General features: G+C 48.4%; 1 protein-coding gene and 1 pseudogene across 2 annotated transcripts in view; both read right to left on the reverse strand.

Annotated features, from left to right (window-relative positions):
• The window catches only part of MARCHF5 (membrane associated ring-CH-type finger 5), a 390,101-nt gene that overhangs the window by 269,481 nt on the left and 95,227 nt on the right, over nucleotides 1–25,393 (reverse strand). The window lies entirely within an intron of this gene.
• LOC147711773 (large ribosomal subunit protein eL18-like) lies at nucleotides 15,886–19,151 on the reverse strand (annotated as a pseudogene).

Raw genomic sequence — 25,393 nt, forward strand, 5'->3', positions numbered from 1 at the left:
ATAGAATGAAACGCAAAGGTGAAGATACCTGCCAGGACACCAATGGGTATAAGTGCGATTTATAAGCTTCTAGAACATAACATAACAGACCCGACTAGTTGATCTACAGTGAATTGCTCATGGATTGAGGATATGGGTACCAGGAGGTGAAGTTTGGGCATTTTGGTTTTTGGATGTGACGAAGACGCAGAGTGACCCAGCGCTGGAAGTACTGGAGTAAGACTCGTGGGTGGAGTTCCCATGCATGTATTTGTTGATGCGTCCTGCTGAGGGGGCCTGCCAAGTCGCCGTTCACCCCTGGAAGGTACTCAAAGAGAAGATGTATGTGGTGGCAGTTTGCCCAATGTCAGGTCTGCTGTTCTAGTGATAACATCGAGAGAGTGTGAGTTCAGTCTTGTTTTTGGAGATAATACATGGCGGCCATGTTGCCCGTTTGATGAGGACTACTTTGCCTCGAATGACAGGAAAAAAAGCTTTAAAAGCAAGGCATATAGGAAGTGGCTCGAGATAGGTCATGTGCCACCCCTGATAGAAGAGGGGCCTAGAGCCCCTGTATGGTCAAATGGTTGAAGTGTGCCCCCCATCAGCCAGATAAGGATGAATACATGGGGATGGTGACTTGCTATTCCACCAATGCAGACAGCGATGGACACGGGCCTTTACCTACACTAGATCTTGCCATTGACTGTCTGCTTATGACCACTGAGCCAAAAGGCATTCCTACAGCTGAAGCATGTTGAGCTGGGCATGAAGTACTATGGCAATGCAGGAAGCCATCATGCTTAGCAGGCGCATAAGAGTCCCAACTACGAGTTGACGATTGGGCTGAAATGGTGGTAATAACTAATGCAAACACATTCTGCGGTCTGAGGTCGGGTTTGTCTGTGACCGTGAGAACAATTATTATGACCCCCTAGGCTGTGGAACAGGGATTTGGTGGCCCTGGTATGTGTTAGGCTTTGGTGCTTGCCTGCGCTCATGATCAGCCTATCGAGGTAAGGGAAAACGTGGATGCGGTATCTCCATAAGTGGGCCGCAGCCACAGCCAGTAACTTTGAGAAAGCCCTTGGGCAGTGATGACTCAGAAAGGAAATACTTTGAATTGGTAATAATGGCCACTTAACACAAAGCGGAGATAGTGCCAGGGGGAGAATTGTTAGGGATGTTAAAGTAGGCAGCCTTCAGGTCTAGTGAGGTCACGTAATGGTCTTGTTTTAGTAGGGGATGACATACTGTAGGCTTGTCATGTCGAGCTGCTAAGAGAGGAAGTAGCAATTAAGGGGTCTTAGGTCCAGAACTGGCCTGACGGAGCTATCCTTTTGGGGATGAGGAAGTGAGGATTGTGGTGGAGGTGATGAAACTAGCCATAGATGTGGGGGTGGTAAAGGATGAGGTGGTAACTGCAGCGGTGAGACGCGGGAGGGGGGTGGTGGTGGCTGGTGCCTCTGTTTTTTGTGCCGAATAGCATGAACAGGCTCAATGGAAAGCCTCCTCTTCAGAGGCAGTATCAACAGATTTCAGCAGAGGGCGGCTTCGCTAAAATTTTCCTCTGTATGGTATGAATAAAGTGTTTTCTGCCTTGCGTCCAGCTCCTCCTGCCGTCTTTGGAGGACCCGCTGCTCAGATCCATAGAAGCCCATTGATGGTGTCTTCGACGTCAATGGTTGCCCTGTAGTCGAACATGGCTTGGGCACCAACGGGGCCTTTGGCTTCGAGTGGAGTGAAGATGTATGCAGAATATTGCGGCCTGACTCCTGCAAAGGACCAACGCCCTTGAGCAGGAACTTTTCCAGCTAAGGTGCCTTTGTTCAGTACCAACCGGAGCAGAGACCCTATGGCCTGTGATGATTTCAGCACAGGCCTGGACGCTTGGCCCCCTTGGGCGCTGTGCTGTTTTTTCTGAGTGGGGCTTCTTAAGAGACTGAACATGTGTCCGTGTCAACCATACTCAAATCTGGCAAAGGTCTTTTTTCTTTGTGAGAGAGAACAACAATTGTTACTTGCCTGTAACCAGGTGGTTCTCCAGTATTGGTGTCTTTCATAGATTCACATGCTTGAATATTCCCCGTCGGAGTGGGAGTCCCACGGTAAATAAAATAGCAATAATATACCAATAATATGTAATTAACAAAGGTCCAACTCAGAAGCTGATCCACTAACATAGACATAGGACGTCACTCAACTCCAGCCGGATTCTACCTTGGCAGCCATTTTGGTTGGGGCAGTGCTCTGTTTATAGCTAAATCTTGATTTCTTCTCCCTCACTGGCTCGGATTACCACTGATGAATCTAGGGAAAGTATATTTTCTAACTCCAGAAGAGTATTTAGTAAATTACGACACAAGCTCTCTAGTCTACAACATGGCAGGTCACCATCTAAAACCAGAAGGTTCGAACTCGTGCTCAATAATTTACCTTACCAGTATGTCTAAAAATTCTTCAAAATCCTCTCAACAAAAAATTCTCAGAACTAACCCCGAAACTTTAATTCGGGACCCATCTGCCAACTCTAAAAAGGGCGTTATATTCCCTATGGAACTAAGTTACTGATCACGCCATCTAGAAAATTGCGAGCAGCATTAAATATTACATGCTATAAAAATGGCACATTGCTCATTCAAGCTGCCAACAGTGATCTGAAACGCTTTGAGAAATTCTTCTCTATAGTAAAAAATCAGGTTATTAGCAGTTCCTCTTCCGGAAAACCTAATCCACATACGAACCCTCAAGCAATGGTCCCTCATGGGAACCTATCTGATACGATGGAAATAGGCAGGGAAAGTGTCTTACAACAGTCTAGCCAAGTTATTTCGTCTGGTAGTACTAACACCAATGAAGAACCCCAACCTTTACACCAGGTAACCATTAATTCGCAGTCTAGTACTATTGGTAGCAAAGGTAGACTAGCTATCATAAACACTAGGGTCGAGCCCCAAATATCTTCCCAGGAAGACGATATCTCAAATGATAGTGAAACTGGATCCACCATGACTCTAGAAACTAAACAGTCGGTTACTACCTTAGCATTAAAAGACACGTTACCTAACGAGGAGCCACAACAATAGTTTCCCCTTGAGTCTTGCTCTGATCCTAACCCGAACACTGATTTTGACCCTCAAATGGGAACGGTCAGACGGGTGGATAGTTCGTTAGTAGATCATGGTAGAGGAAGTGACACGAAGGGTGAAATCACAGGGAGTGGCGGACCCGTTTCCAGGCTTAAAAATACACAGACAGCTACTGCAGAGACAATCAAAACTTGCCATCCAATAAGAACACCCACACAACAACCTACGAGTATACCTCACAGATCGGACGTCGGAATAACCAGAACCCAGCACATAAAGGGGGATGTTTTAAACTTCAGCTCGCAAACTTGTAAGACATACAAAGCTATGCTATCCGCTATTAAAGATATGAGAAACCTGCTGTGCCTATCAGAAAAATGGCTTGCCAGAATGGAGGTCCTTCAGGTTACCTCGAGGGAAATACATGTTAAACACAGATCCACCCCCATGGCGGTATCAAACAGAATTCACCGTCCATGCTCTCAACTCAACTATCTGTCAAATAGTGAACTTTTATCCATTTTATCGTCCTATGAACCTTCTCCCACTGTTCATAATAGGACAGGAGAAAATCATATCCAAACAATCAAAACAATCACAACGAATGGGGACAGAACCTATAAGTCCAAAGTAAGAGGGCTTAATGTCAACAACCTTAAAAATGTGCCCTTAGTGCCGGAAGAGTCTGTCTCGGCAATGATCAGAAACACATGCGGTGTATACTACTAATCTGTCGCTCAGCAAATAAACACGCGGCTGACATAGCCGACATCATTCTAAGCCATGTAGCAGATGTTACCATCTTAACTGAAACTTGGTTATCAGACTCATCCTCGCCCTGTTTAGACCGGTTAGTCCCACCGAACTACCAAATCATGAGACAGGACAGAAAGGATGGTAGGGGTGGAGGTATCGCTTGTATTCACAGATCAGACATCTCCATCACAAAAATTCATGCTGACCCTTTAGAGTCTTGTGAATATATGGGCATGTCCCTTAGAACAGCTGATAACCAAAACTATAAACTCCATGAATTCTACCACCCCCCAGGTACAAAGACCAAATTCATAGACCAGCTAATAGAAATCATTACCACCAACTCTAACCCGCAGTCTAACGATATCTTCTTAGGAGACTTTAATATGCATTGGGAAGATCAGATAGATAGTCAAATCACAATCCTTAAAACCTTCCTGGTAAAGCAATCGTTAGTCAAAGGATGTATTCTTCCCACCCACTCTAAAGGATCCACTTTAGACTGGATTACAGCTAAAGAGAAAGCTATAGAGAACATTGTAATCACACCATGTGATTGGTCAGACCACCATATAATTACATTCGAAATTCCTTTAGTAAAAAAAAAATCAAATCATCTGCACAAGCGGTTAAACCAAAAGAATGGATCAGAGACACTCGAGGAATTAATATGGAAAATATAACTGCACGCTGTATTTTAGATTTGCAAGCTCCCAAATGCATGGTTGACGTCAATGATCTCACTCTGCACTATAACAAATCGATGTCAAATATTCGAGGACATAGCCCCATTAAAATTGAAAAGGATCACTGACAAGGTCAAAAACCCGTGGTTCAATGATGCCCTCAATGAAGAAAGAAGATCAATGAGACTATCAGAACGCAATCCAGGAAAGCTTACAATAAAAAGCATTATTAAATCAAAAAAATAATTTTTCAGGAAACAACTGGATAATGGTGTAAACAGACCCAGGAAACTTTTTGATCTGCTCAAAGAACAATCTAACAAAATCAGCCAAAGTAGCACCATCCATCACCATAAAAAGTCTAAATAGTGAAGATTTCTCAGTCTTCTTTACAGATAAAGCTAACGCCTTGGAGAGGGAACTAAAAAAAAGCAGCCGAAGACATGTAAAGTAAGAAGGATATGGATGACGAAGAACTGGTTGAACAAGAATTAACGAAACCTAAAAACAATGCAAGATGATCAGGTTTTAAAGCGGTCAGTGAATAAGACATTGCAAAGATCATGTCGACCACTAAACCTAACAACCATTATAACGATCACCTACCAGCAAAATGCTGGTCCACCTTTAACCATCTGTTAATCCCAGTTTAAACTAAGATCATAAATGCCTCACTATCACAAGGTCAAATCCCGGCCTGCCTTAAAACAGGACAAGTCACTCCTCTGTTAAAAAAACCAACAGAGAACCCCTCTGTTCCAAACAATTTCAGACCTGTAACTAACATTCCCATGTTAGCTAAAGTATTGGAAAAATGTGTCCAACAACAATTGAGTCTACACATTTCCAAATTCAACCTGCTAAATGTTTGCCAATCGGGCTTCCGTCCTAACCACTGCACAGAAACTGCAATTTTGCACATAGTAGATGACGCATTGCTGGCTCTTGACCACAATGAAACCTGCCTCTTAATCTTACTGGACCTGTCGTCGGCGTTCGACACGGTGAACCACGCCAAAATCCTAGATAGATTGGAAAACAGAATGGGACTAGAGGGTACAGTCCTCAACTGGTTCAGCTCCTTTCTTGAGAACAGATCCCAAAAATTCATTGTTAACCAAACCCTTTCTGGCCCGACCAATAATACAATCGGAGTTCCACAGGGATCAACGCTTTCGCCAGCGCTATTTAATGTATACGTTGAACCACTCACGGAAATATTACAAAAAGCAAATATTGCTTTCCACATGTATGCAGATGATACTCAGTTGTACATCAAGGTTGAATCAACAGAAGAGATAAAGACAATGAACCATGCACTATCAAGAACCCTCCAATGGTTAACCAAGAATCACCTGAAACTAAACCCTCAGAAAACCTAATTCCTACTTATTTCACCGCAGAAAAGTAAATTAAAGACAGCAGAATGGGTCAACCTTATCACTGCTCTAAATTGTACTACAAAGATTGTCGACTACCAAATCACTGGGAGTTACTCTAGATAAAAACCTGAACATGTCAGCACATATCAATATAATGGCAAAAAACGCCCGATTCCATTTAAGTTACTTGTGAAAACTTAAACCTTTCCTGAACAAAACAGACCTCAAAACTGCAGTTCAAGCGCTGGTCCTCTCAAGGATCGAATACGGATGCACTACCCTAGCTGGGCTCCCCAAAATCACAACAGCCCCTTTGAAAGCCTGTCTTAATGCAGCCACAAGGCTGATTGCGGGATCCAAAAGATTCGACCATATCTCCCCTCACCTGAAAATGCTAAACTGGCTGCCTTTCGAAGCAAGAATTCATTTCAAGTTGGCATGCATCACCCATAATGCAATCCATCACAATACTCCAGGTTACCTGGCTCAGAAACTTACTCTCTCCGGAGTTAACCGACCCTCTAGGAGCAAAACAGACTTACTTCTGAAACCGACTCGCTTTCGCAAGAAAAAGACTTATGACCGAGCATTCTCAGGAGCAGCACCAAGAATTAGGAATGCACTCCCACAAAACATCAGAAGAATCACATCCATCGCAACCTTCAACAAGCATTTGCAATGCAATAGGTCTCGCATTAGGAAAGTTTGAGCTATTGGTATTGTAAATGACAATTTTTTTATTTATGTGTTAGTTTTGAAAATAGCTAAATTAATAGCTTTGTCGTTATTTACAATGCCAATAGTTATAACTTTTGCAAATTTGACACCTATAGCATTTATAATGCAATATGTGTAGTATTTACGTGACTTACAAATACCATGTTTTTGGTTATGGACATAAATTAAGATGGAGCCAATGAACACATGTCTTTGAAGCGCAGTTTAATGAGACCCCTCTGAGAGGGCAACAGTCAGCTCGCCCCATTTCTCGGGAGAGCAAAACCACCCTGGGGGGGGGGGGGGAAAGTTGCCTGGCCTGCTCCTGTCCACGAAGCACAAGTGTAAACCATTTTTCATAACCCTAGAGCTACAGGGAACAGAGATTTGGTCTATAAACATGATTGAATTCATTATTTCATTCATTCACTCATTCCTGCGGACCTCAATGAGCTAACGTAAGTGGTTGGTAACCATGGACCAGAAAAGCAAATCTCAAAGTTTGGCTTACTGGGGAGCGGAGTAAACTTTCCACATAATTCCAAATTGGTTTCTCCGAAAGTACATGCCTGAACTAAAAACATTTCAGAGACAGACAATAGGCTCTATAATGCAAACAGCAGCTGGACAAACAATGAGAACCCATCATCCCTCACCTGATGCTCGGGTGCCTGCCTTAGACTGGCTTGGATGAATCAAGGGGTGACAGAAAGACAACTCGAGTGATGCTCAGTCCAAGGTAATGGTATAATTTAAAGTTTAGCACTTGAAAACCTTTGGATGTGTGAATACGATATTCCATGGGATTGTAGCCAGAGGAAAAATCAGAGAAGCGTTCCATTCTACCAAAGGATGAGGGTGGAAAGAGAAAGGCTGGCAGCATGTTCACTCTCACACACATGCATGTACACACACACACACTCTCACACGTGTGCAATACCTGGTACAGTCTGCCTTGTAATGAAATATAAATTGCATTTGTGTTTTAGTCTGTCTCTGAGACTGCGCCCCCAAGACATGAGATCTAGTGCATAGCTGAAGCCCGCAGCCAGCCCCTGCGGCGCTGGGATAACTGGGCAGAAGGCAGGGAGGACAGTAATCCCCTAGAACTCCTTTCAGTTTCTGTGGCGGACAAACAAGGCCGCTTTTTCACGGGCTGAGCGTTCACCACTTTCCCACCTGGGTTTTAATGTGTTTCTCTCCTCTGGCTCCAGTTATGACCAAGCCCCCTCACTTCCAGACTTGGTACAGGCCTGTGAGCGAGGCTCTGACCGCTCGCTGCTGCTGCCACACGCTGATATGGGCCATGATTCCACTTGTCACTGTACACATTCAGGCACGTGCTGAACGCAATGTGTTGACATTTCTAAATGTTCTGCACGTTATAAAACACGGACATAAACTGATTAGGCCTGCCTGCCTCACCTGATGCTGCAGCTGTTGCCTGCCGCCAGTACCGGCTGCGCTGCTGCCTGCCAGTCTTTAAAGTCGTTGTCGGGTGAAGGATTGCGCTGGCACTCACTGAGTTGAACCCAGTGCTTTAACAGTGAGTCACTCGTTGGTGGGGAACAGCCGTGCGCGCGGCTAGGCATGGGCGTGGCAATGCAGTCTGGAAAAATCTGCGCACGATGCCTGCTGCCCCAGCCCCCACAAAACCAAAATCCAGCTTAATCAGTGTCCCGCTCCCGCCCACCGGCCTGGCAACACTGAACACTGGGCCGGAACTTCAAAATATCAGATTGAGAATGTTGAGATTCATACAGAATCTCCTTTCTCCTCTTGAAACAGCCAGGGACATGCTCACTCGCACAGGCGCTGCCCAGCTCACAACACACTTAGCTGGAACGGACTCACTCTGATTGTTGAGACAGACGGGCATTACTCCGGACGACAAGTCCAGTAGTGGGGTAAATACCATTAATTAAACATATCAGAAATCAATCACTTGTAGACCCGGCCCTGATTATTAAGTGCCGGTGCTAAGCACCGGCACAAATTAAGCACTGTAAAGGGAGAAAACTGCAGCCACCGCAGCGGACACGGAAGACTACGAAACTAAACCGAAAGCAGCTCAGTACTGGGCTGTAACTGAGGGCGGGGGCTGCCTGCGAATGCACGTCATTCCCAAGTTTCGTTTTTTAGGAGCGAGCCCCGGAGCGAAAACGAAGTGGCAGCTGAAGTCCCGGGTCCCAGGAGGGGGCCCGGGTGAAGACCAGCGGATACCAGTGCGGACCTCCCATGCTCAGACTGACCCACTGGCTCCCGAAGGAGAGAGAGACACGGAACACTGAGAGAGAGACACAGAACACGCAGAAAGAGACCGGTGAGTGGGGGGGGGGGGAATGTGTGTGCGCTGGTGTGTGTGTGTGTGGGGGGGTCTCTGTGTGTGCGTGTAGGTGCGCTAGTGTGTGTAGGTGCGGCGGCGACAGGGTGGGGGCCTGTGGATGCGTGTGGCTGTGTATGCGAGTGGCTGTGTATGTGTATGTGTATGTGTATGTGCGCAAGCGTGAGTGTGGGTGCGCGTGCACGCAGTGAAATCCAGCCGGAGAGAAGCGCGTGGCAGTTTCTTGTCCATCATTCCCCCGAGTCAGCTAGCTATAGTTCTCCACCTGGACCGCATCCTTCGGATGTGTATTCCCAGGCTCGACCTAAAAAGGAAGCAAAATCATTCTATATGAGCAAATTTCTCCCATAGGACTGATTGGACGACTGCTTGTCTATAAACTGATCACTTGCATTCAGTGCTCCGCTATCCGATGTTGGTACAAAGATGATCATGTTAGTTAGATGTGCCTTGGTCATTCAACTATTGACTGTATATATGTTGATATGCTATACTGAAGTGTGAAACTGTAATGACTGGTGTTGTCCTCTAATATTCTGGTTTTATCCACTAATGTTCTCATTTTGATGAAACGCTACTGTAAAGCGCACCGATACCCTACACTGGGTCATGTTCGCGCTATAGAAAACATTAAATAAATAAATACACATTCCTCATAGGAATCCACGAATAGAGAAAAAACACTTGTAGCCTATTCCTGTCATTATGTTGGTCCAAACTGTAGCCAATCAGGCGCCAGCAGTCCTCCAGACCCTTCTCCTCAGAGCTCAACACCTCAGATTTTCGTAGCACAAGGGTGACCACAGACTCTATGAGGAGAAGAGAGCCTCTGAGGGGAGGAGGGTGGGTCGCATGTGAATCTATTCAAGACACCAATACTGGAGAACCACCTGTTTACAGGTAAGTAACAATTGTTCTTCTCCAGTATTAGGGTGTCTTTCATAGATTACATGCTTGAATATAGAATAGAAAGCAGTAATATCGGAAGAAAACTTCCCAGTAATGATACACATGCATAGACTTATAAAAACCAATATGCGTATAGTCATGCAAAACATATAGTAATAAGGTAAACCATAATGGAGGAGGGAAGACAGAGGCTCACCTTATTGAAAAGGATTGCGAGGCACAGCCTGTCCCACTGCAGTGTCTGCTTCGTTGATGGCACCCAGGCAGTTATGTTTTGTAAACATGTGCCTGCTTGACCACGTGGCTGCTCTGCAGATCTGATGCAGCAGCACACCAGCTAACAGGGCAGTTGAAGACGACATCGCTCTAGTTGAATGCGCCCTCACTGAAGACTGAAGAGGTTTGCCTGCTTGTTGATGGCAGAAAGCGATGGCCGAGGAAACCCAACGAGCAACTGTAGGTTTGGTAACTGGACGCCCCTTGTGGAAACGTCCATAAGCTATGAACAGTTGATCAGCTTTACGAAAAGGGGCTGTTCAGCTGATGTAAAACTTTAAGCACCTTTTAATGTCCAAGGAGTGCAAACGCTGCTCCGCTGGAGACTGTGGATTAGCAAAGAAAGTCTTCAGAAAAACAGGCTCGTTGATGTGGAAATCTGAAGGCACCTTAGGCAGGAAGGTGGGATTAGTACAAAGCACTTAACAGTCAGGTTGAACTGCAGAAATGGAGGATTTATAGAGAAGGCATGAATATCACTTACGCAACGAGAAGATGTCAGCGCAATGAGAAGAGCAACCTTCCAAGTGAGAAACTTCAAGTCTGCCTTGTGTATAGGTTCGAAAGGTGCTTTCATAAGTTGTGACAACACGATGTTAAGGTGCCAAGTAGGAGGAGGGTGCCGAATCGGTGGAAACTTGGGAAATAATCCTTTGAAAAATTGGCGTATTTTTCTGGTAGAACAAAGGGAAGTGACGCCATCCTGACGGAAGCGGGAAATTGCCGCCAGAAAAACTCTCAAAGTTGAATGCGAGAGTCCAGACTGAGCAAGCTGCAAAAAGAATGGAAGGAGCTGCGCAGGCGTGGAATGAATGGGATGGATCCCCGCAGCTGCTCACCAATGGCAGAATCTCTTCCATTTAAGTTTATAGGTTTTAACAGTTGATAGAGCTCTAGCCTGAGCGAGGATGTCTCTACAGTCTGGCAGGATGACTAGGTGAGCAAATTCAAGGTGCTCAGGTTCCAAGCTGACAAATTCAGAGAGGAGGGGTCTGGATGGCAGATCTGACCCCTGTCCATCGTGAGAAGGTCCACCTGAGGACGAAGACTGATTGGCTTGCACTGGGATACAAGAAGTAGCTCTGAAAACCACGCCTGACGAGGCCATCTGGGGACGATCAGAAGAATGTGGCAAGGCTGTCTCCGCATTTTCCACAATACCCGAGGCACCAGAGGGATTGGAGGAAAAGCGTAAGCAAAGAGATTGCACCAATTCATCAAAAGGGCATTGCCCTGTGATCCTCGGTGGGGATGCCAGCTTGCATAAGAGGGGCATTTCCGGTTCTGTGGTGTGGCAAAGAGATCCAGCGGTGGATGCCCCCATCTCCGAAAAATCATTTCATGTGATTGCTGGTGCAACTTCCACTCGTGGGTCGATGACGTGGACCTGCTGAGGGAATCTGCTAGGATGTTGGAAACCCCTGGTAGATGGACTGCAGTGAGAGTGACTTGATGACTTAGAGCCCAGTCCCAGATTGGCTGCGCGAGATGCGACAAGATTGGAGACTTTGTTCCGCTCTGCTTGTTTATATAATGCAAGCTGGTTGTGTTGTCAGTCTGTATAAGGACTGACTCTCCTATAATCAAGAGATGAAAGGACTTGAGCGCCAGAAAAATGGCCATCAGCTCCTGCCTGTTGATGTGCCAGGCTCTCTGAGGCAAAGTCCACTTGCCCTTTATAGACAGGCCTTGAAGATGAGCACCCCATCCTTCCAACGAGGCGTCCGTCGTCAGAGTAAGTTCCGGAGTGATGGAAGGAACGACGACCCTGTCGAAAGATTAGATGGCTGCGCCCACCATTTGAGGGCCGCTCTCATGCGGGTGGTGACACAGACTATGTCGTTGAAGGAACCGGTGTCCTGGCACCACTGTCCGTCCAGTTCCTCTTGAATGAGACGTGTCCGTAATCTGCAATTTGGGATCAATGCAATGCACAAGGACGCCATTCCTAGAAATTATTTTAATAGTCGGACAGAAACGGACTGTCTTGCGCGCAAGAGAAACACCAACTGAAGATTCTTTTGTTGTCGCTCCTGAGATACAAATGCTTTTGCAAGAGCCGTATTCAACATGGCTCCCAAAAAGTTCTTGCAGGCTGCTGGAAGTAATTGGGATTTGGCCACGTTGATGGAAAGACCAAGGGAGCGAAACCCCTCCTGACAACGCCGAGTGTCCTGGAGTAGCTGTGTAAGAGACTGAGATTTTAGGAGACAGTCGTCCAGGTATGGAAAAATCTCTACACCCTGAAGACTTAGATAAGCTACCACAGGAGCCAATACCTTATTAAATATGCGAGGGGCTGAACGTAGGCCGAAAGGCAGTACTTTGAAATGGAAATCCCTCCGTCCCACACGGAAGCGTAACTACTTCCAATGTCGCGGTACAATAGGGACATGGAAGTAGGCGTCTTGGAGGTCGATAGCTGCCATGAAATCCCCCACTGAGAGTAGTCATAAGATCTCCACCAGCTTGAACATGCGGAAGGATGGGCACTTGAGATATTTGTTGAGTGCTCGTAAATCCAATATCGGCCTCCAATCCAGCGTCTTCTTTATGACCAGGAAAAAACGTGAATAATATCCCATTCCCCCTTTGAGACTTTGGTACCACTTAGACGACACCCTTCTGTATCATAAGACGAACTTGATGTAATAGTTCCCTGATGTGTGCTGGTGGTGGGCCGGAAGGTGGAGTGGGCGGAGGAAGTTTGACAAACTCCAGAGCATGGCCCTTCTCTACGAAGTCCAGAACCCAACGGTCCGACGTGATGGAGGACCATTGAGAACAAAACAGGGAGATTCGACCTCCAACTTTTTGGGGTAAAGGCAAGTCATTGTCGCTTGGGAGTAGATCCCCTGTAAGAAGATTTCCCCCTAAAGGTTTTAGAAGACTGTTGTCTTGAAGACTGCTGCTGGTTGCTTGAATAGCGTTGGTTGCCTTGGTTGTAGGAACAGTATTGAGAGTTTCCTCCTCGAAAAATGGATGAGGTGCTGTGTCCACGTGCCACCCGAAAGGGCTGTTTGGAAAACGGCAAAGTTCCTAGAGAGCGAGCAGTGTCTGTGTCTTTTTTAATGGACTGTAAAGCTTCATCAACATGAGCCCCAAACAAAGACTCGCCGTCATACAGCATATCGAGGATCTTCGCTTGTACTTCCTGCCAGAAAGATGTGGAACGCAACCAACCTTGTCTACGGAGAACCGCCGCTCGAGTTGCCGAAAACAAGTGCAGGCGATGTCAACGGCACAATTAATAATCTCCTCTGATGTCCTCTCCCCTTCTTGGAGATGTTGCAAAGACTCCGCCTTTGAAGCATCCGGAATTAAGGCTACATAAGCTGTCATGTCCACCCACATTTGGCGGTCGTAACGTCCCAAAATGGCCAAAGCATTAGCAGCTCTCACTGTGATGGAAGCCGTTGTAGAAAACTTGCGGCATATAGCATCCATGCGACGACCTTCGCGATCTGGTGGGGCAGTAATAGCCGATGCAGGATTCCCTGAACGACGAGCTGCTTGTGTAACCACAGAATCGGGCTTTGGCTGTCCAATGAGGCACGCTGGAGTGCCAACAGGTGCCTTATATTTATTTTCCAGCCTGGGCATCTGAGTGTATTAGGGGTCTGCATCAATTTTACTCCTTCGGACCAAATAAAGTCAATTATAGGCACAATATGGACTTGTTTGAAAGGCTGGTTTTTAAAGTCAGAGAAAACAATCCTCCTCTCTTTGGACTCTAGGCAATTTGAAGCGTTGGGCTGCCCTGTCCATCAACTGATGGAAACTCGCAATATCTACAGGAGGAGAATCCCCTGGTGCGGCATGAGATGGGGACGGTGTTTGAACTTGGTAATTAGCCCACTCTGCCAAATAGTCATCCTCATCACGAACCTCACCATCTTCGCGGTCAGGAGAAACCTCATCCTCATCGTCGGCATACACAGTCGTGTGTATTCGGACAGATGTTTGAACTTGAGGAGCAGAAGTAGGTAGAGGTGCCAAAGGAGCCGGAGCAGCAACCGGTGGCAGAATAGCAGGGGCTGCAGGCACTTGTGGAGATGACGGAAAACGTCTGTTGTAGTCGTCCAACATATGTTGGAGATTAGAGATAAGAGACAAGGGTAGCACCGCCATAGGAGCTTGAACCGGCGTAGTTTCCCGCTGGAAATACTGGTCCTCATCATCGTTACTGTAATATTGGCATTTGATGACCAAATCAGATGGACTACGTGCTGCTCTAAATGATTCGTGAACATCTTCTTCTGAGTCCTGCTCAGAGTCTGTGGCAAACAAATGTGAGAGGCTGTGGATCACTGGAGATGGAAATCTGGTCCAAAGGCACCTTGCGGCGTTGATGAAGAGATTCAACATCGGCAGATCCAGTGAACGACAATGGCAGCATTGGTAGTGAGGCAAACGTAGAAACAGTCGTCGATGGAGGCACACTGGCAGCATCCGGTATAGTCGACGGTACCATCGTCGACGGTAATGGCGTTGACGTAGCCTTCGTCGACGACGACTTCTTTTTCGTCGACGGTACAGCCGTCGACTGAGTCGTCGACGGAGCGGTTGTCGACGGTGCAGTCGTCGACGGTGTGGACGCCGACGGTGCGGACGTAGACGGTGCAGACGTCGACGAGGCTGTCGACGAATGTGATTTCTTCACACTTCGTCGGGGAAGGTTTCTTCGTAGACGACGATGCAATCGGAATGATAGACGGCAAAGTCTTGAAACTAAGCGTAACCTTCGTCGACGATGATGACGTCGACGAGACAGTCGTCGACGATCCGGAAGCAAGCGTCGTCGTCACCGTCGATGATCCGGAGATGGCAGATTTCGTCGTCGGAACGACTGTCGACGGTCCCGTCGACACAGAAGCATGTTTTTTCACAAAAACTTGAGCAGAAGATGCAGTAGACGCCTGAGAGCCAAGTCTCGTGGGCGTGGACGTAGTAGGAAGAGGTGAAGACACCGCAGGGGCCAAAGAAAGGGATATTTTCTTTTTCTTTATGAAAGGTGATGGCAACTCCTGCACACTACTACGTTTAGATACTGCTTGGGAACGACCAGAAGTGAAACTTTCGGCATCAGAAAGTACACCATCCTTGTCCTTGAGTCTCTGAAGCCATAACAGAAGGCGGCCTTCCCTGTCCTTTAGAGTTTTTGTGGAGAAAGTTCTACAGAACTTACACTTTCCCACTTCATGGTCGGGATAAAGACAGTTAATACACTTACTGTGTGGATCCTCTGAATAAAGACGCAGCTTTCCACAAGAAGAGCAAGGTCTGAAGAGAGATTTCTGACTTGTAGACATTCTGAAAAGCACAGGAAAACCTGAAGAAAACTGAGAAAACTGAGCAGAGCTCAGGGAGACTCCCTTACACACGATGTGCAGTAGAAAATCTGAGGTGTTGAGCTCTGAGGAGAAGGTTCTGGAGGACTGCTGGCGCCTGATTGGCTACAGTTTGGACCAACATGATGACAGGAATAGGCTACAAGTGTTTTTTCTCTATTCATGGATTCCTATGAGGAATTATGTCTAGGCATTTACTGCCTATGTTTTGTAATGTGTATTTCATCTGTTATGTTTTACATTTACATATTATTGGTATATTATTGCTATTTTATTTACCGTTGGACTGCCATTTCGACGACGGGGAATATTCAAGCATGTGAATCTATGAAAGACACCCTAATACTGGAGAAACTGAAAGTTCTTTTTATTATACACAAAGTAGAAACCAGGTCTTTAATTCTTGTACCCTCTGCTGGCTCTGCAACCTCAGGCACGTTCAAAACTTCCTTCCCTTAGACTTGGTAAAAGGTTTGTTGTGGGTGTGTGGCGTATCCGGTGCTCTGCCAAAGTGCCTGTATACCCCAAGTCCCTTGCAAGGACCCGAGAGCTGCATAGTCTTCTATACCTTGGGTGATTGCATGGCCAGCTGATGAAATGTCATTAATTTGGCCTTCAGGATGCAGTCGCGAGTGTAGGAAGGTGGATACCCGACTATGGTTACCCCCAACTTTTTGCCCGGTGTTTTGCTGGTTTTTCGACTTAGTTGACCTGGGACCATGCTATTCAGGGCCCCAGGCCTACTGCTCTCTCTCTAAAATGGATTCCATGTACCTTAGGTGCATTTACCAATTGGTACTGGGCCACCTTATCAGACCCTGTAACTCAGGGCATAGGTGTACCTAGGGCCTACCAGGGGCTGCAGCATGTATTATGCCACCCCTGGCTGGCCATCTAAATCTGACACAACTGGCTGCACGACAGCTGGGGCAAAGTGGTGTAATCACCCTTTGCTGTAGATATAGTATACCTATATCTAACCCTAAAATGGACACATGTATTCCTATCAGTCACTCCTATGGCAGGCCTTAACAATCCTGAAGGCAGAGTGCGTGGAATTATAAGAGGTGGTGCTCTGGCATGAGCTGAGCCCGTCTGCAGCTTGCAGAACCAAGTCCTAATAGCTGTTTTATGATAACACGTACCATATACTCTCAAGTGCATTATAATCCTCGCGGTTATTTGCTATCTTTGGTATCGCTTTATCAAAACATGTCGAGTAAGGTGTCATACGAATTGGAATACTAACCCCTCGCCAATTCTGGCGACTGGGTTAGCATTCCACCCTTCTAGAGGGACACGACATGTATGTAACTGTGAACCCCGGTTAAAGTTAACTCGAGCCTCAGCATCACAAAATGGATGCTGCCACCACAGACACAAGTCTGACCCCCTGCAGCTGGGAGTCTCCTTCCAGCGAGGGGAGCTTGGACAAAGGGTTTCCTGCCAGGGGCGGTGCTAGCACCATCCCAGACAGGGTTTTGTGTATCCTAGGTAGGCAGGGCTGAATAGGAAGGTGACTGTAGGTGGCACCCCGGTGCTCACTGTGAATCTGCCAGTTTGAACCAGTTCCAGGGGCACACCAGCCCCTGAGCTGGGGAAAGTCCGGCATGGGAAAGGGGTGTAACCACCCCCCTTCCTGGTCCCACCCATGGGCAGGACCTAGTCCTGTACCAGCCCCTTTCTTTAGTATAAAGGTGGGAGCGGGTGGGAGCGGGGACCCCTCCAAATTAGATCATCTTTGAATCCTGAAACTACTTTCTACGAAAGGAACTCAAGACTTCTTCTCAAGATTTCTCCCTTGTGACTAAGGAGTAGTCACCCTGCATCTGCGGGCACCAACTAAGAACACTGCGGTTTGCTGCACGTCCTTCCTCCGGAACCAGACCGACCAGCACGACGAGACCCGGCTTCCCTGGCACCTCTGATCTCTACCTACATCATCAGCCCAGCTGAGATCCGTGGGTGTGACGAGACCTCGAGGGACCGGCCATCTTCAGAACTGCACGCCGCTTATCCAGCACGACCGCCGAGGGATCCTCGAGTGAGTACTTTGGGGTTTGACAAGCCCTAACCCTGAGCAGCTCCAGCACCGAAGTCCAGCCCCCCAGCATCCACAAGATCTGCGTAGGGCCCTTCTGCTCTTTGCTGCTCACCGCGTTGTCCGGCTACTTGCCTGCTGGCTTGTGGCCCTCCTGACGACGAACCACGACACTTTCATCGCTGGTCTGGTTGCGCCAGACTGGCCCTTGCTCCCCTCCAACAGAGGAGCACCCGGGACCCTCCTGGTCCACTCCAGACGCCATTTTGAGTCCACCGCGTGGGCTTGCATTTGCCAAGAGTTGTTGCCCCAATCCTGGGTCCAGCAACGCCGAAAGCAGATATCTTCGTGTGACAGCTCGCACCTCCATCCTGGTCGCCGACAACGCCTCCTGGTCCAAGAGACTGCAGAGCCCAGCGTCGCCCACTCACCTGGTCGAGGTGACTTAGTCCGGTGCCATCCTGGTGCCCATCTAATCACTGGCTAGTGATTCAGAACTTGGTCCCCTCTGCTTACAGGTATCCTTCATCACCGATCCAGGCTTGGATCACATCGAACTTCATCACTGGTCGCCTGCCAGCAACTTCTTCTTTCAGGCTCCATAGACTGCAACGAGGATTCCCGACGTCTTTTCAGCCCTATGCAGCCGCAGCCCCTGGGCCAGGTAACCTGAGCATTTCGGTGCTCCAGCATAGCTTAACTATCTAAGTGTCCAGATCCTTTTTCGTTTCAGCACTACCTAGTCGGATTCGTCCGATAACACTAACTTTACGAAATCTAGCATCCATGGACATCCCGCGTGAGAGTGCACACTCTGCACCCGATCTCCCTAGGCCTCCTGCTCGTAATCTGAAGGTTCAGTAGTCCAGTCCTAGCGATCCTAAAGCCTTTGAGACTAGTTACTTACCTGCTAGTATTTCGCATTCCACTTTTGTAGTATATGGTTTTCCGTGCCCCTCGGGCATTTGTGTAAATTGTGCGACTTTCAGAATTTCTTTAAGAGCTTTGTATTGTGCTTAGCGCCCTGTCCTCATAAAGAGTCCAGGGCTGTTGTGTTCTAAATAAATATACTTTTATTTTCGTAACAACTTGTGTGGTGTCCTTTCACTTGGTGTTCAAGGGGTATATGTGATGGTATAACAGCTGGCTTAACACGCCCTCTAGAGTTTAGCCTAAAGACTGCTCTTGTCCATGCTACTAGGATAGCTGGTCTAAAAGGTTGACTTACAACCAATCATCAATAAGGGTCGTTTGGAATGATACACAGTGATCACTAGAATAGTGAGCACTACATATCAGGCCAACTTCTCACAGCGAGCACCACCAGTGACTTTTAGGGCAAACACCTTGAGTGTGGGGATGTCATCTGTGATGCATCCCACTACTACTGCAGTCTTGTTGTCTCAACCCAGCAGTTTGATCTTGAAGGTCAGGGGAGAGACTTCAAGAGGCGGCCTGTTTGCACGGCTCATAAAAAGGCGTCTCAGCACCACCTTGAAGTTGGAGTTGGTACGACGGGCCAAAAACCGGTACAACTTAACCAAGAGCCTTAGGTAGATCTGACTTTTGGGCTCCTTTCTTGCACATTGTGATCCTTGTTGTGGAGGGTACCCACTCCCATAAAGGCAGCTGTAGATGTTCTGCTCCTAAAGCAGGAAAGGCAACCTGGCAGAGGTCTTTGTTCAAAGGTCACTCCTTGTGGCAGTCGAGGGATCGTCCTCTTCTTCCTAGTGGTCAAAGCCGCTAGAGAAGACCACCTCTGTACTGGGCGATGGTCGGTCCGGAGGACTGATGGAGAGGGGCTGGTTCTCTGAAATTATTAGACATGTCACAGGGGGATTGCTGGTGCTTTTTTTGGTGTGCCCAAAGACTCTCCCCTCAATATTGGAGCTTCTTCATCAACCGAAAGGCCAGGACGGCTTTCCAAGCAGCATTGTCCTGGTCAGGGGAGAGGCAGAGGTTACAGACCTCTTGATAGTCAAAGCATGGATTCTTCGTATGGCACGAGGGAAAGTACTGGAAAGACGTCCTGTGTGTGCATTCTCTAGCGAGAAGTAGACAACAAGGGGGTACATGGACCCAAAGACTGCCCGAAGTCCTGGAAGTTGATTAAGGGGCATCAGTCTCCAAAAGCTGTTTTTGAGAAAAGTGCAAATGACAAAGGTTTTCTCTGGTTAGGATCGTTGAGTTTAACCATAAGGCCCGAAAGAAAGCATAGGCACATGTCAAGACTCAGAGACAATTCAGTACACGTCTTAACTCAATGATGGCAAAACACAGTCTAAAATGGAGACGGAATCATTCACTTTGCCAACTAGGAGTGGACTCCTAGTACATCCTGTGACTCCTAAGCCTTTACTCAAAGAAAAATAATCTGCAAACATCTGAGCCCAACACTAGAAGGAAGGAGTATGTAGAGCATGTGTTTCTACAGCAAAATCAATCAATGGCCATTTATAATGCTCACAGCTACCTCTAGAGAGGTGTCCCGACGCTAATAAAAAACGAACCAGAGAGACTGAGAAGATCAAGATACTACCGCCCCCCCCTAGCCAGGTTTTAAGGCCTTTATGAACTCATGTTCTGTTTCTAACATGCACAGGTGACTAGGAAAGGAATTCCAAAGTTTGCCAGTCCTTACTGTGAAGGACCTGCCTCCTTGTCACATTTTTACAAAACGGGGGACATTAAGGAGACCCTGCTGATTTGATCTCAAGGTCCACTCCTGCCGTTATAGGCTAAGCCTCAACCGGAGTTAGCCTGGGCCCTTGCCATGGATGGCTCGTAAATAGAGGGTGAGTGCCTTAAACTCAATCCTCCTGGCCACCGGGAGCCAGTGAAGCGGTCTCAAGTGTGGGGAAATGTGCTGGCGAAAAGGGACTCTGTGGATTAGCCTCACAGCCACATTCCTCGCCATCTGTATCCTGTAAGGCAGGTAGCCAGGCAACCCCAGGTAGAGGCAATTGGCACAATCTAACTGGGAGGTTACCAACGCATGGACCGTAGTCCTACGGCTCTCTTTTGGCAGGAATCGTAAATATCTGCAGATCGATCTCATTTTTCTAATACCGGCCACAGACTTGTGCCGAGAGGGAGAGGTCCTTCACCCACCTGTCTGCAAGATTTCTAACAGAGTCATTAGATCCAGAAGATTGATGTGGAGACTGGACTCCGCCGGAGACCAGAGACCCCTGATCTCCGCCTCTCCCAGGTGGACGCCCCATCCCAGGAGTGAAGCATCCGTCACTACTGTGACTTCTGGTTGGGAAAGAAAGAGGAATCTGCTGCTGACCCAATGTTGGTTTGTGAGCCACCACCGCAATTGACGTGCAGTCCCCTCCGAGATCTGGACAACATTGGAAAGATTCCCCTGATACTGCCCTTATTGTAACTTAAGGCCCCACTGCAGAGCCCGCACATGCCACCTGGCATGATCCACCAGCATGATGCAGGAGGACATGAGGCCCAGCAGCATCAGAGTTATTGTCACAGATATCTGGGATAGAGGCTGAAACATCGGTATCATAGCCCAAATATCCTGAACTCGCTGCTTGGGAGGATAAGCCTGGAACTGCACTGTATCCAGATCTGCTCCAATGAAAAGGAGCTTCTGAGAGGGAGTCAGGTGTGACTTCGAGACGTTGATAGTGAACCCCAAAGACCGCTGTAGTCTGGAGGTGGGAGACGACCGCCTGTGGCAAGCCCGCCTTCAACAGCCAGTCATCAAGTTAGGGAAAGACTGAAACCCCTGATCCGTGCATTTGAGCTACGACCACCACCATCACTTTCATGAACACCCGAGAGGCCTGCTAAGGCCAAAGGGGAGCACGGTAAACTGAAAATGCTCATGACCTACCATGAACCGCAGGTAACACCAGTGGGCTGGCAGGACGGGGATATGGAGATATGAGTCTTGCAAGTCAAACGCTACCATCCAGTCCAGGGTCGAGGGCAGACAGGACCAGAGACAACGTAAGCATGTTCAACTTCTCCTTCTCAGGGGAGCATCTCGAAGGGGAGTGAGTAGCCCTTCGGACTATCAGCAAAACCCACATGTCCGACGTGATGTTTTGTCAGTGGAATTTGAATTTGAATTTGAATTTAAAATTACTTTTAAAGCGCACGTTCGCCAGCGGCTTCATGGCGCTACAACAAACAGAAACAGGGTGGGCAAGCCCATACATGATAGATAATTCAAATTATGGGGGGAGCAGTTTAATTAAAGGCTTTTGAAAACAAAAGGGTCTTGAGTTGCTTTCTGAACTGGGGATAGAGAATCAGGGTCCTAAGCTCAAGGGGAAGGGAATTCCAGAGGAGAGGGGCAAGGGTCGCAAATTTCGAACCGCCCCATTTCTTCCTCCGAAAACGTGGGACCGTAAGTAGGGACTGGGTGGATGAACGGAGGTCTCTAGTGGGGACGTAGGAGGTAATCTCAGAAGAGATGAACGCTGGAGCCGTGCCCAGTCTCGCTTGAAAAGTAATGGAAGCTAGCTTGAACTGGACACGCTCGCGAACGGGGAGCCAGTGTAAAGATTTAAGGAGGGGAGTGACATGGTGGAATTTAGGTAATTTGAACACCAGGCGGGCCGCCTGGTTTTGGACCTGTTGCAACCGCCTAAGACTGTATGCAGGTATACTAGCATACAGGGCGTTGCCGTAATCCAGGCGGGAGATGACCATCGCCAAGGTGATCAGTTTAAGAGCTTGAAAGGAAAAGAAACGGGACACCTTGCGTATAGTACGCAGTGAGAGAAAGGCAGAGGACACCACGGAACTAACCTGGGAGTGAAGAGTGAGTTGTGGATTGAGCTTGATACCTAAAGTTTTTACAGAGGAAGAAGGGACAGGTGGGGAACCGAGAGAAGGGGGCCAGAACAAAGAAGACCAGGGGCTGGATGAACCACCTGTTAACACCAGTTCGGTCTTATCTGGGTTAAGTTTTAGATGGTTGTGGTTCATCCAGTCACGAATATGGGTCATAGTAGATTGGAAATTAGAAATAGAAGACAGAGAGGAAGAGAGATCAAAAACAAGTTGGAGGTCGTCAGCATAGTTATATACTGAGACCTCCATCTGCTGAAGAGAGAAGATGAGCGGGGCAATGTAAAGATTGAATAAGAGGGGAGAAAGAGAAGAGCCCTGGGGAACCCCGCACTGAACTTTCCGGAAATCTGCGGTAAGATCACCCAGGCGAACAGCCTGGGTGCGGTCCCTCAGGAAGGAGGATAACCAGACCAGTGCAGTACCTCCGATCCCCGCCGCCCTGACACGGGAGAGTAAGATGGTATGGTCAACCGTGTCAAAGGCGGCTGAAAGATCGAGCAGTACCAAGGCCTGGGTCTTATTGGTATCCATTCCCTCCCTGAGGTTGTCAAGGACCGAGAGTACCACAGACTCCGTAGAGTGTGCGGGGCGGAAACCAGCCTGGCGGGGGGCTAAGACCCCATGCATCTCCACAAAAGTGCTCAGGGTGCGAGTAACGTGGCGCTCGAGCACCTTTGCTAAGAATGGCAGAAGGGAGATGGGGCGGTAGTTTGCTGGGACCGAGGGGTCCGCACCAGGTTTCTTGAGAATAGGAACGATGATTGCAGTTTTCAGAGGGGGGGGCACCACACCCTGGGAGAGTGAACTGTTGAGGAGGTGAAGAGGGGGATCTGAGCATGTGTGGTAGGTGATGGCAAATCCTGCAGCCCACTGGCCTCTGGTGGCCCTGAAAGGTCGGACTAGGAGGGTGTGGAGGCTGCTGCAGGAGTGTTATGGGTGGACTGGCCCGCCTGCTGGCCCCACACCTGCATCGATGGGTCCCACGTCCGCGCCACGCATATGCTGGCCAGTTTGCGTGGCCCAGTGGCTAGGCTGGGTTGAACGTGGTGTGGCACCCCTTCCTTAGCCACGAAAGGGGCGAAAGGCAGACTGCGTGGGGCGAGAAATTGCTGTGAGGCCCAAGGACCTGGCCGTAGCCTTAGAATCCTTGAAGCGCTAGAGCGTGGAGTCCGCCATGTCACCAAACAGGCGACAGCCATCAACGGTCATGACCAGAAAGGTGGATTGAACATCCCATGAGAAAACAGACGTCCTCAACCAGGCGTAGCACCTCAAGGCTACTAACTTGGAAACCGTTCTGCCCAGAGAGCCGGCGGTATCCAGCCCACCTGAACTTAGCCGTGTCTCGAGCCTCTACCACTGCGTGGGTGAGAATGGCCTGGGCCTCCTCGAGGCACTGTGGGAGCATTGGCGCAACCGTATCCCACACTGTATGGGTATAACCAAACAAGAGGCATACAGTGTTCATCGACTGCAGCGCTAAGCTGGCAGAAGAAAATATTTTCTTCCCTAGGTGGTCCAGCTTCTTGGATTACCGATCTGGGGGAGCAGTAGGAAATGCGCCCTTAGAGGACAAGGCTTGGACCACCAAGCTCTTGGGTTCCGGCTGTGGTGTCGGTCAATCATCCTGTCCAAAGGAGCCCCTGTGCTGGGCTTGGACTAAGTGCCCAGAAGGATGTCGGAGAGGGCTTCCTTATAAGGTAGAAGGGGATCCTAAAAGGCCGCTGCCATTGAAGCACCTATGTCAGGAGGTTAGTCATGACTGCCACCATAGGAAGCTCAAGGCCCAAGGCCTCAGCTGCCCTATACAACACCACTGTGTATGAAGCTCCAACCTCTGTAGCCACGGGGGGATGGGAGGGGGGGCAGGGGGAATGGAAGAGAGCATGCCAAGGTGTGGGGAGGTATCCAAACCACGGGTATCATCCAGTTCCTCTCGCCAGTCCGGCTCATCAAGCTGGTCAGCCAAAGGGTCCACAGGCCCCTCCTCTGATTGCCATTCAGGCCTGAAAGGAACACTAGGAATGAACAGAGGCACAAATGTATCTTCTGGCGCCAGTATCTATGTTGGTGCGACACAGTGTCCAAGTCAGAGGTGAGGCTGGAGTTGGCGCCGGTCGGGGGCATCGTTACTAGAATTGGTGCCGGGGAAAATACTGTGAGGTTTACCGCCAATCTTTTCAGATCCAGGCCTGGACCCCCACTGGGCCAGAGCCGCCAGCATTGAAGGCTCAGGGCCCCCAGCTGAGTCTGTGGGGCCCGAAGGCGCGCCGATAGTGTCGGCCTGCACAAAGATGCCGTGTAGTGCTTCGTAAAAAGCTCGAAGCTGGGCAGTGGGCGCTCTGCAAAAGGAGGGAAGCGTGGAGCCGTCCCAGTAGCAGGCTCCGAAGACTGAGCTCCAGGTCCTGTGTCGCGTCAGCCGACAGACGGGGAGAAGGTGAAGAGACAATGCTTCTTCGCCTTCTTCTTGTGCTTCGACTTACCCAAGGAGTGCGAAGACTTCGATGACTAATGGTGATGCTAGCTCCGCGACCGGTGCAGAGACTTTCCTCTCGACCGGGACCTCGAACGAAGTGAAGCCAACTGCCGGGCCTTCAGGATCTTTCAGAACCGCTCCCGTAAAGACTTCAGATTCATGGCTGGGCAGTCAGACAATGACTTCGGGTGGTGAACTCGCTCTAGGCACCAGAGGCACATGAGGTGGGGGTCCGTAACTGACATCAGGCGGTTACAGTGAGTGGAGGGCTCTCACCACTGGAGAAGATGGGTTTTGATAGAAAGTGGGTAAAGAGATAGTCTGATTTATGTGAAAATACAAGTCCACCTTTGGTAGGAACCTGGAATGGGTATGCAACACTACTTTGGAAGAGTGGAAGACTGTGTATGGCTCAAGAGCACAAAGGACCTGTATCTCACTAACTCTACATGCTGATGTCATAGCTACCAGGAAGGCAGTTTTTCAAGTGAGATGTTGAAATGACGTCTTATAAATAGTCTCATAAGGCAGAAGCATGAGGCGAGAAAGTACTACGTTCAGTT

Source organism: Lissotriton vulgaris, chromosome 5 (genome assembly GCF_964263255.1).
Source record: "Lissotriton vulgaris chromosome 5, aLisVul1.2, whole genome shotgun sequence".
NCBI lineage: Eukaryota > Metazoa > Chordata > Amphibia > Caudata > Salamandridae > Lissotriton > Lissotriton vulgaris.